At 27.1% G+C, this 13,329-nt stretch overlaps 1 protein-coding gene across 1 annotated transcript in view; it reads right to left on the bottom strand.

The window, feature by feature from the left end:
- LOC129907248 (BMP-binding endothelial regulator protein) overlaps positions 1-9,453 on the bottom strand; it is a 163,305-nt gene extending 153,852 nt beyond the window's left edge. Inside the window, exon 1 of the mRNA XM_055983362.1 lies at positions 9,303-9,453. The gene's annotated coding sequence lies outside the window, so the exon portion shown is untranslated. The remainder of the gene's footprint in view (positions 1-9,302) is intronic.
- Between the last annotated feature and the right edge of the window lie 3,876 nt (positions 9,454-13,329).

Raw genomic sequence — 13,329 nt, 5'->3', positions numbered from 1 at the left:
TTTCGAAGCAATATTTTGCCGTAATGTAAACTTATAAAGTCACGGTTTATAAAAGAACTTATTTTTTTCTTTCAAATTCAGTTTCAATCTACTTAAAATCTCTTTTCTTATTCGAGATATCTAAATTTAAGTAAGTTAAGCAGGTTTGGCGTATCTTACCATAAAGAAACTGTTCATTAAAAATTCATATTTCTTTCTTCCAAGAACAAAAGTATATTTTTCTAATAGATTTTAGTATGCTGATTTGGAATTCTGAATTCAGAAAATTTCGACCAGCTCCTGTTTTTGAGATATAGTAGTTTTCTTTTGAGATTTTTTAACAAAAAACTTGATTTTATGATACTCTAACGCGTATATCTCAAAATCCTGACGTGCTAGATTCTTTTTGACTTCGGATTCGAACTCAGCACATCAAAAACCATAGGAAAAGCATACTTTTGTTCCTAATAGAGAATTTTAAGATTTAGAAGGCAGTGTATAGAATGGTTTATCACAGATAAGATATTTCTAAATAAAAAAATATTATGTAAATAAAATTACAATAATATATTTTATTATAGTTTTCTTTACATATTTGACATTTTTATTTATAATGGGTGTTGAGATTTTACATTTTCCTAAATTAAGGTGTTTTTGTTCATCTGGGATTTACTAAAAAATGCAGGATTTCAATATTTTTTACTGTTTTTGTCAATTAGTATCTTAAAATGTGTGTAAACTTTAATTAATTAAAATCATGTTATGAAAAATAAGTCCCCAAATTTGAGCTCAATACGAATATTAGTTTCATTTTTGTACTAGGTCAACCGAATCTAAAAAGGTTATTTTCTACAAACTACTCATATTTTTCAAAAATCATTTAAAAAAAAAAATGGTAAGTGCTAAAATTTTTCTGAAACCAGATTTAGATTCGGGAAAGTCAAATCTTTCATAATTTTAAAAAATTATTTGAAGGAGAAAAAAAGATACATTTTGCAGGCACATTCTTTTTTGATACCAGAAATCTTTTAACTTTTAATGACTCAAAAATCTTATTCTTTTCAAATTATAAAAAAAAAACAACAACAAAATCTATTAAACATTTGCTTTTTAAAAACTCACAAAAGCCATAATGTCTGATCCAAATGCCAAAACAACAAAATTACTATTTTGAATCTATATCAACAGTCAAAATACGTCAGCATTATCAGAAATGGAAAAATCCCAACCTATGAGAGACTCTTAACAAATCACCAATACAATCAAAATATCTTACCAATTCAATACAAATATTTTATATCAACAAATTCGGAACTAACTTTAAATAAAAATAAAATACCATCTGCAAATTAATAGGCAACAAAAAAATGAAAAAAAAAAAAATTAACACAAATTCACATATATTTAGCAAACATTGTGGAACCAAATACAATGTTGCTATCTAAATGTTTGTGTATTTATTTTATTTTTCATCTTGTTATTATTGTTATTTTTTTTTATTCAAGAGAATTCTCTCACCCGCCGTCATCCTCTGTGTCATCATCAACAATTCCACACTATTTATTTATTTCATTCACTTGATATTGTTATTTTAAAATATAACAATAACAATACAAGTGCAATAACCTTTTATGCACTCTCTCACACTTCTCTCATCATTGTGAATGTTTTTTTTTTTATTATTATTATATTTTTTTTCCATTTTTCAATTCTACAGAGATATAGAAAGTCTCAAAAAAACAACAACAATAAATTATAAATAAATTAAATAAGAATGAGTCGATAGATAGAATTATTATTTTTGTTTAAATTTATTTCTATAAGAATAAAAAAAATAAATAAAAATAAAACAAATAATATTTTTTTTTTTTTTGAACTAAAAACAAAAAATATAACATCAACATCAGGGTGCAAAAATTCTTGTTTGAATTATCACAACATTAAATAAAAATAAAATCAAAATCAAATCAAATAAAAAAAATTATATATAAAACCACATTTCAGTAAAAAAAAAAAAAAAAAAAAAAAAAAAAAAAACAACAACAACATTAGCAAATTCAATTTGATTAAAGTGTAGTTCTTCACTAATTTATAATTAAATTATAAGTGATGAGATGATAAGCGCTGAGAGAATAAAAAAAAAATATATATATAATAAATAAATAAAAAGACCCCTCTCAAGTTCGTTGCTGAGACAGAAAAAAAAATTTTTTTTCTACAGAAGGCAGAAGTTCGATTCATGTTATTGTCAATGTGATTTCAACCACATAACATCGCATCTGAGAGATATTTATTTATTTTTTTTTTATTCTTTATAAATTAACAACAAAAAAAAATATCTATTGACATTAAATTTTGTAGCTTTCATTAAATAATATAATAATCTTTAAAGCTGTCATGGTTCGTGTGTAGAGATATTTTGGAGAAGGAAAAAAAAAAAAAAACGCATCGAATTTAAATGTTTGAAAAGACAGCTTACATAGATTTGTGTAATGCTGCCATGGAGGTCAAATTTCATCGATGTGATGATGTTGAGCTTGCCTTAGATACAAGATTATAATATAAATTTATGAAATAGAGGGTTTAAGTTTTTTTTTTTTGAAAATTTTTAAATTCTAAGTTATGTTGCATTTAGATTGAAAGTATCTTAAATTCGAAGCCTTTGCAGCAAGTAAAAATACACTACAGACTTTTTAATCGGGCTACAATTTATGTACAGACTTGTTTTAATGAACTTGTTGACATTTTTGGGGGCTTCCCAATCGATTAAATTTTTTGTTTTTTTTTTTTTTTTTTGATTTGATATTTATGAGTGATAAAATTCCTCATATTTTATACAGTTTGTGGGAACTTTTAGAGATTTGTATCAAAAAGTTCTAGGCATTGATTCTGATAAGAGACCGAAAACTGAAAACCAAAACTTATATTTCTAATTATGATTGTGATTGGGAAATTGATTTGGAAAAATTTTAAAGTTTAAAAGTGGTTCCCAAAAACATAAATTCTTGTGTGTTTTGGATATAATTGGTAATTTTTTTGATTGAAAACTTTTTTGGGATTATTTAAGAACGCTCTACTGAAAAATTGTGAGAAAACAGTCTTTTGGGTTTGAAAAGTCATGTGACTCTTATTTTAGATCTTCACATGAATCAGGTACAGGGTTCAGACTTCAGTTTCAAAATTTCGAAAAAACTTAAAAAAAAAAAAAAGTGAAGTAGGTAGATCCAAAATTTGGGAAGTACAGTAGCGAGCAATAAAAATGCAAACGAAAAAGTTTTAAAGAGTTTTGAACAAGAACTAAGTCACCAGATTTGGCATATAGAAACTTTATTATTTGTATTAAACAGAGTCAATTTGTTCAATATTTTACTCCAAAAACATTATTTGGTCAAAAGTCTACCTTAATATGCGTTCTTAGACGAGCGAAAAAATGCAAATGATTTTATTGTTTGCATTTTTTTTGCTCGCTACTGTAGATTTAAAAATTAAACTTTCAGAGCATTTATTTTTAAAAATTCATTCTAAAAAAATTATTTTTCAACAAAATTATTATTTTTCTTAACTTTTTTTATTATGTTCTTTTCCAAAAAAAAACCTTTCTCATCTAGTGGTTGCAACGGTGCTGTGGGGGAAAAACGGTTAATTCAGCATATTCTAACAAATTTTTGATCAGAAATTCTTCAAAATCAGTCAAAATTACTTTGATACACTTTATTTTTATATCTTGAATTCGAATAATAATTGACCTCCATTAATCTTTTGAGATTTCAGTTCAGCTTTATTTCTCAATGCCTCGCCAAAATTCAAAATTGAAGTTGAATCCCTTTCTCTAATTTCTCTAAATTTATTATTTGAAAAATATTTTTCAATGATTTTATTTTTTTCCCACAATCGAAATAAATCTACTTCGATCGAAGTAAAGTCCGAACACTGATCAGGTAGCAGAATAGTATTTTTTAATTCGGGATTTTTGAAATTTTGGAATCCTATTTATTATAATTTTAAACTCTTGAAATAGCTTTTTTTTAGTAGAGTTAATTTTCCAATTTTTGGTTCTTCTAATTTTTGTAATTCTTAGATCACAACAAAAACATTACTGTTAAAAAAGGAGCCAAGTTCTTCTATGTTAAAATTATGCTGGCACAAAAAGTACTGAGATGTAAAAGTGTACCAAGTTCTAAAGTTTGGGTTCAAATTCGTATCAATAAAATTTTGACAATTTTTCTTTTAATTACCGATTTTTAAAGTTATTTCAAAAATTTGCCAAGAAAACAATCAAAATTTTATTGATAAGAATTTGAACCTAAACTTTAGAACTTGGTAGACTTTTACATCTCAGTACTTTTTGTGCCAGCATAATTTCAACATAGGAGAACTTGGCTCCTTTTTTAACAGTAATGTTTTTGTTGTGATTTCACCACTTTTTGCAAGATATGGCTGTAGAATTGAAAATCTCTATATTTGATGATAATTCAGCGGAAATGGGCGGATGCCACGCCCCCTGAATTGAAAATCTCAAATTTTTCCCTTTGTATACACCACAAGCCCTATCACCGTGTAAAATTTCAAGTTTCTACGTTAACGGGAAGTTCTCCATAATTTTGATGATCTGTCAGTGAGTGAGTGAGTGAGTCAGTCAGTCAGTCAGTCAGTCAGTCAGTTACGGTTTTTGCGATTTTTGAAGCCCTATATCTCAGAAACTACTCATCGTAAAAGGCTGAAACTTTTTGAGGAGTTTGGTTTTGACAAGCTCAATAAATGTAGCGAAATTTGGTGTGGAAGTTAGAGGGGGGTCGAAAATGGCCTGAGTTGTTTAGTGTAAATAAGGGTGTAGTGCCAAAGTTGCTAGAGAACTTGGCTGGGCACTACCGTGCCCCTTGATTTGTTTAATTTTGATATTTTTAAATTTTTGAATGTCGAAATAAAGTCGATAAGGAGTTGCACAAAAACTAATGGATGAAATAATACTTAATTAATTTTGAAAAACAGACATAAAAAAAAAAAGCTTAAAAATTAAAATTATAAGCCTTGTATAGGTAAGTATAAGTTGTTTGATTCTTGTAAAAATCATCGATAAATCAAAAAACCTTATGTTTTAGGTATTTTTTTGAATGAAGAATAAAAGCAATCGCTAATAAATCAAATTTAAAAATGTGTATGTTTGTGTTAATGTAGTATGTAATTTAATTCATAAAAACATATAATACCTATATTCTATCTCTACGTGTAATAATTTCATTTCTAGATAAATGAAATTTATCAAATTATACTGTCGATCACTAAGGTGAATATACTCTCCAACGATATCAAAAGTAAATTTTTGGTTACATTGAATTAATTAGCCACTTCACTGCTAATTAACCAAAAAGTTGACATAATGCTTTGAAACGGAAATTGGGCTTAAATACAGATAAGAAAAGCAAGAACTATTATTTTTGGTTTGTATTTTAGTCTAATCATTTAATACCTATTAAAACAAATGATGAAATTAATATCATTTTACTAATATTTTTTTAACAATCGTTTTAGTTAGTTAAGGAAATTTAATTTCAAATTTTGTAGTGTAGTTATTTCTTAGTAACAAATATAATTATTTTTAGAAGAATTCTTTTCTTAAGCTGAAAGAATTGACTTATATGAGCATTTTTGCAATAAGCTCTCTCAACATTATTATTACTTATTATAATGAAATATTTATTCAAATTTCTTCATGCTTTTTCAGCCCTTTAGGAACCATTATTGCTTTTTTTGTAAGTAAAATCGACAAAAATATAATAAAGGAGCCCAATTTTTTTTATAACATAAATGGATTTTTTTTTTATAAAAAAAATTGTAAATTGAACAAATCCTTATATCACTTGACATGATAATCATTTAAAGCTTGAAAACACTTGTGTAAGTGTGTAACTGATTCTATCAATCTTTTGACACTCATTATTTTTAAAGCAAAATTAGTGTCCAGTCCACAGTGTCAACCGTCAGGCAAACACAATTTTGTCTTAAAGTCATTTTTATATAATTAGTGATTGAGTGTTTGATTTTTTTGGTTTTTCAAATTCATAAGAAAAATCCAAAATAAAATTTATTTCGAAAAGAACGTTAGCCAATCCTAATAGATAATTAAGTTCAAAAAACTTGCCTTAATTTGTTGTGTGATCATTGAATGCTTAGATATCGATGATCAAAGACAAAACTATTATTTTCAATTCAAAATTCGATTTCACAATAAGAAGTCGAAATAAGGTCTTAAAGGGGTTATATCTAGTTGTAATTTTGAAAAAAATCAAATATTTTTTCTTGCAAATTTTGAATGCATATCTATTTAAGAATATTGTCCGTAAATTGCACATTTATACGACAATTAGCGTATTTGTGAATATGTTTTAACTTAGTTCACATAGTTCCCACAATTTTTCGTTTTTCTCAAAACGATGTTTTCAAAGCCGGTGACCAAAATTTCTCCTAAACGGCTGAATCGATCCGCTTGAAATTTTTACACGATCTTATTAAATACTTTTGCCAGATAATGACCAAAGGAATAATTTTTCTGACAATAATTCGATTTTTTAATTCACTTTAAAGTGAAAATTTTCCTGGTAAAAAGCAATTTTTTACTTTGGGATGCCGCCATTTTGTCAAAAATCAAAATTTTGACTTTTCCTTCCTTATAAAAACTAATCTTTTGCCCTTTTGGATTTTTTTCTTTTAAATAATTTGGTCCAGAGATATAGTGCTCAACACCAGACACCTTTTTGTGACAGTCTTGTAGGAGATCTACTACAAAAATAACGGAACTATTGAGTTCTATTGAGTTAAAATATTTTTTTTTAAGACGAGTTAATTTTTCAAGACCAAAACTATTTTTTTAACGATATTCAATAGAATTGTTTCATGAACATCAATTTGAAAAACGCTTCATCTTCATAGAAGACTTTAAGATTAAAATTGTCATTTACCAAACACTACAATAACACTGGTCTGCAAGGAAATCCTCCTTTAAATAAAACTATATTTTTCTAAAGGATTTTTGTATGCTGATTCCGAATCTGTCAGAATTGACCTAACACGTCACGTTTTTCAGATATTCCCGTTAGAAAATCTCAAAAACCCATTTTTTGGCTGTTTTCAAAGAAATATTTTGGCATAATGTAATCTTTTTCAATTAAAATTGATACAGTTTATGAAAGAACTTATTGTTTTCTTTCAAATTAAATTTCAATCTTCTAAATATCTCTTTTCTTCTCCGAGATATCTTAATTTAAGTAAGTTTAGTAGGTTTGCCATATCTTACCATAAAGAAACTGATCTCTAAAAATTAATAAATCTTTCTCCCTAGAACAAAAGTATACTTTTCTAATGGACTTTAGTGTGCTGATTTTGAATCCGAACTCAAAAAACTTCGGTCAGCTCTGGTTTTTGAGATATAGTAGTTTTTTTGAGATTTTCTAAAAAAAAACTTGATTTTGTGATACTTTAATGCGAATATCTTAAAGTCCTGACGTAATAGAATTTTTTTGACTTCCGATTCTAACTCAGCACATCAAAAACTATGAGAAAAGTGTACTATTGTTTCTAGGAGAAACAAATCTGAAGCTTTACAAGGCAGTTTATCGAATGGTTTATTACAAATAAGATATTTCTAAATAGAAAAAATATATAAAATTACAAAACACGTAAAAATTTTGTTTAATGGATTTTATTTTGGTTTTCTTTACATATTTGACTTTTAAAATATAATGGGCATTGATATTTTACATTTTCCTTAATTAAGGTGCTTTTGTTCATGTAGGATTTACTAAAAAGTGAAGGATTTCGAAATATCTGCTTTTTTTGTCAATCAGTATTTTTAAAAATGAGTAAACATGAATGTAAAAGAACATATTTAGTGTCAATCGATAGGTCATATTATGAAAAATAAATCCTCCAAATTTGAGCTCAATGCGACAAATAGTTTTTATTTTATACCAGTTCAAATGAATCTAAAAGGGTGATTTTTTAGAAACTACTCACATTTTTCAAAAATCATTTTTACAAAAATGGTACCTGATAAAATTTTTCTGAAACCAGTTGTAGGTTCAGGAAAGTCTAATCTTTCATAATATCAAAAAATTATTTGAAGGAGAAAAAAAAAGTTAAATTTTGCAGACCAGTGTAATTAACGGAGAAAAAATCGTTTAACATTTGATTTTGTTTATACTTTAATTTTTATTACTAGGTAGATAAATTTTTAAAGTTTATAGATAGGCACTTCCGTGAAGTTCGAAATCGATTAAATAAAAACTTTTAAAGTTTTTTATCGTTCTGCCGAATAAATTTAAAGAACTTTTGAGCTGCACTGATTTTATTATGAACAGTATTAATTTATACCTACTTTACAGGAGTAAAGTTGAAATACAAAAATCGAATATTTGGATTTTCTTTAAGGATAGTTAAAATTGTGTAACTTTTATTTTGAAAATTGATATGCATGCGTTGAATTTGGCCGATTTACTGTTTTTTTTTTTTTTAATACAAATTTTGTAATTAAAAAAAATTAATGAAAAACATCTTTAAATCTCAACTGTAAATTTCTGGCCAAATCATATAATTTTTTGAACATCATTGGGAGTTTAAATAGCAAACAGAATTTTTAGAAAAATATAAAACAAAAATATCAAAATTTGCACTTTGACTTATAGAATATTTTTAAGTTGTAAGATTTAACTCTCCATTAATGTTTATTGCAATTTTTATTGGAAATAAAAGAACATGAATATAAAATCGGTTATGTAGACATTTTTTATGATTTAAGGAAGAATTTTTTTTTCAAGGTCTTGTATCATTTAAGCTAAAAAAGCAATAACATTTTATTGCTTTGAAACATAAATTTAATTTTTTTATGATTTTTCTGACAAAAAAAAAAAAAAACATTTATTTCAATGCTTATACATAACTTTAAGTAAAACCAAGATTTTTAAGAGATGATCGAATAAAAAATATCACAGTTTTTATATTAAATAAACCAATGTGTCAACTTAATTTTAACGATGTTTAGTGTCTATGTTGCCAGTGTAAAACTAGGAGAAAAATAACTAAACTATTGGGTTTTTGATATCAAAATATTTCAAGACATTATTCATTCTTAACTTCAAAATTCAAGATACCCAAAATATCTAACAATTTTTCCCCCTTTCTTTCTGGATTCCCTAAACAATATCTCTTATTTTGAATAAATTTCTAACTGTAAATTCCAAATACAAACAAAAAAATAAATAAATAATTAAAACTTATTTAAAGAAAAGAAAAAAAAAAATAATAAAAATAAAAAGAATGCTTTGACTTACATTTAGCATGATTGATCATATCGCCATTATTATCAGGTGCTATGTTTGTTCCACATTTTTAACACGCGGAAATAACGTTTTTTCAACTTTATTTTTTTTTTTTTTTTTGTATAATTTTCAAATTTATTTGAATTTCTTTTATATATATTTTTTTTAAATTTTATTTCTCACAATTCACAATAAATCTCACAAAACGAAAAAAAAAAAAAATTGCCAACTTTTTTTTTTTTTTTTTTAATAGGAACAAAAGCGGAAGACTGGCATCAATAATTAATAAAATTAATTGAACAATTTGATGAAGAGAGCGCGAGAGAAAAGAAGAGGAAAATAACAACAACAAGAGCAACTATACAAAAAATAATAATAATTAATTACGTTTGGCATGCGAACTCGCCGATATAAACGAGATTCAACGAGAGATGCAATCTAGCGACGGCAAAACGCGCTACAATGACTTTTTATATATATCGTAAAAAGGTAGAATATCTTTTTTTTGTTATTTTTTCTCAGATGAACACTTTCAATGAATTTTTTTCGATTTTGATTAAATTTTAATTCATAAAAATTTATTTGATTGGAAATTGTGTTGTGAGGAAAAAAAAAAATGAAAGCCTGCGACAAAAATCAACTAAAAATGTCGCGTATACGCCCGATGTACCACAAAACACAGGAGTTGTAGCCAGCAGCAGCACGCGTGTAACTTTTTTTTTTTTTTTTCTACAAACTTGACGTGTGTTATATAGCTTTCTGCAGCCAGATAACCCAAATTCTCATTCACTTTTTCAACAATAATTCAGTTGAGATACTTTTTTTCTTGTATTGAAAATGACTTGGAATTTCGACTTTTATACAAAAAGAGAGGATATACCACGGATATGCTGAAAAAGTGGTAAAGAAGAAGCAGAAGAAAAAAAATTTCACGATGAAAACTTTGATGGAGCAAAAAACAACTGAGTGAATGTTGTTTGGCTACCGATGCCACAAGTGATTCTGTACTTTGAATTCGTTGTCGGAATATTTATAGAGAAGGTAGAAAAACTTTGATTCGCAATTTTCAATTTCAAACCGATCGGCAGCGCGGTTGATGGCATACTGAAGATACATTACAGTGGCGCACAACAGTCGAGGCAAACGCGTCGTGTACCAGTGTGATGGCAGCAGTCAGTATAGTAAAATCGCGCTGCTGCTCTGTGCCTCTGACTCTGACTACGAGACTCTGACTCTGGGGACTCATGGGGCCTAGGAGACAACCACACTCAGCGTCGTCAGCTGGCTGGATGTAGCTCTGGCTTTTGGCTCTGTTGATGTTGAATTGAGTGTGGAGAGCGCAAGAGCTGGTGTGACAAGAGTTGACGACAACATCGACGACGACGACAACGACTACCTATGACGATTATTATACGACAATGAGAACCACATACCGAACGATGCTGGTGCTCCGGAGTGTGACTATGGTGCTAGATACTTTTCTTCTCTAAATCCCATGGATTTACTAAGTATCTTTTCTGTTATTGAACAGTGTATCTATCCGCACGAGTGTTCTATAGTATCTGAATCTGAACTATTTAAACAGCGAGTGGTGGTGGGGTGGTTTTGTTGTTAGATACACAACAATATTGGTGACTGTGACGACCACGACAAAAAACGACGATGACAACAGTGATTCAGTTGGTTATTATGGTGTGGTGTGGATGCGTGAAGTTCTGTTAATAACAGAGAAGTTGATTTTTTAGATACTTTTTTGTTTTTTTTTTTTTTTTTTGATTCTGTTATGATTTAGGGGTGAGTCGAATTTTTATTTTTAACAGCAAGTGGATTTCTCTTTAAGATTTATTTTCTCTTTAAGAACAAAAAAAAAAACAGAGGTGAAAATAAATGACCTATATTGTGTGGTGAATAATTTTTGTTGATTATTATTAATAGCTCTGGCTATCAAAGGGGATGATTTGATGTTTGTCGGAATGGAAATTGGTTTGGTATTTCCTTTTTTTTTAGAATGTAATGTGATGAGTGTACTGACTTTACGTACCAAGTTGTATAATTTCGCAATTTTTGTTTTTTTTTTCTATGATGATAAAGTAAATTGAGTGTTTTTTTGTGTAATTATAAGTTAAAGAACTTTTTTAAATTATGATTACTTATTCGGATGAGTAAGAGAATAAATATTTTGTTAATAACTTTTTTTTAATATTTTTTTTTGTTGCATGCAAATGATAAGTCAATTTGTGACAGAGAGTAAGTTAGTAAGTAGGTAGTTTGTTTGTTGTAATTTATAATGAAGTGGAGGATGTCGAGAATTTTTTGTTTGCTTTGTGGTTATAAATAGGTATTTTTTCTTTATAAATAATATTGAATTGTGATTTTGTACAGATACTAGGTATAGCTTAAAAAACATAAAAACAATATTGTCACCAAAATCGTACGATTAGTAGGTAAAAGCTTGCAATTCTAAAAATTATAATTTGCAGTTTTGTGTTGACATAACTACGAATATGACACTTTTACTAGTTTTTATGAGTAATTCAGTAATTTTACTCGTATAAAAATTGAAATTATATTTTCTTTAATATCCAAATTAGTTGTGTTTCGGGTGTGACACTATATAATATTCATAGAATTCAACTAGAGCAATAAGTGAAATGTATGGTATTTTTTTTTTATAATTATGAGAAAATATAATTGATCTAGTTTCAATAAAAACATTTAGTTAAGTAACGGGTGTGACACTATTAAAAAAACCTGATTAAATATAGATTTTTTTCTATTTAAACATAGGTTCTTCAGCACTCTTTTAACCCAATGAGACAAAAGATGAAGTTTAAATATCAAACGTATTTATTTTCGTAAAAATAAATTCAAGATAAAATTTTGAATTTTAAAATTTTTTTCAAATTTTGCAGTCACCAAAAACGTCACACAGAAAATGAATACTTTTCGTTAAACAAAAGTTTGCAATGAAGAAAAATTTTTATCAAATTTGGTAAATGACCTATCATTGGGTATGTGCTATTTTGGAATAACGTACCCTAATTGGTTGAACTCAATTCTAAAATTCTTCAATATACATATAGTTTGGACAACAGATTTGACCTTGAAAACGTATTGATTCCACGAATTTGGAATTTTGTTATAAGGCTTAGAGACTAAATTTATTCTGGTCATAAAACTGAAAGTGTCATCTAACCAAGTGGTTCCTAACTGAAAAAAATGAATATTGATAATTTTGCGGGCATGAATTTCACAAAGTTACAAAAAAACCTTATAAAAACTTTTGAAAAATCTTCTGAGTGGCTATATAATTGCAAGCTCAGAACTGCAAATCAATAATGTAGTAAGAGAATGCCACAAATAATTAAGCCGTTCTTGCAGCAAAAGGTTTTTAAATAAAGTTTTCGTTGCGAGTCAGTAAACAAGAAAACGATAAAAATTTTATTTATAAAGTAGGACATTATTTTCACTAGAAAAGCTGGAACAAAATCGCCTTAATTGGTTTTTTTTGTATCTCGGAATGGAGACAAAGACAGAGAGATAGATAGGATAATAGGACAGAATTTCTTTACCCATTTAATCGCATTATTTTTTTTATGAATTTTTCCTTAACGATTTCCCGATTTCAATTAAAATATTCATTAAAAAGTGTTGTATTAAAATTTAACAAAATTTTCAAAGAAACATTTTTTTTGGATTCATACCTACCTACTTTTGAAATACGAAATTTTTGAAAACGGGTTCGATGAAGTTTTTTGAAATTTTAAAATTTTCTTAGAAATGGTATACCGACCAGATTTTGTTTTTATAAATTCAAAAGAAAAATTTTAGGTTACCTATAATTTTTTTTCTAAATAGCATTAACGATTTTCAAAAAAAAATACATATATGTAGGTATCTAAAAATTTGTTTGCTTCGATTTTCGTTCAAAATAATTTAAAGCATTTATTTTGTACTTAGGTAACGAAGAAAAAATAACAAAAATAATAAACAATTATTAAAATTATTTTTAATTTAAGTGGAGCGATTGAATATAATT

This window comes from Episyrphus balteatus, chromosome 1 (genome assembly GCF_945859705.1).
Source record: "Episyrphus balteatus chromosome 1, idEpiBalt1.1, whole genome shotgun sequence".
In the NCBI taxonomy this organism is placed as follows: Eukaryota; Metazoa; Arthropoda; class Insecta; order Diptera; family Syrphidae; genus Episyrphus; species Episyrphus balteatus.
Note: the sequence above shows the minus strand (reverse complement) of the source record. Positions and strands in the feature narration are given on the sequence as shown.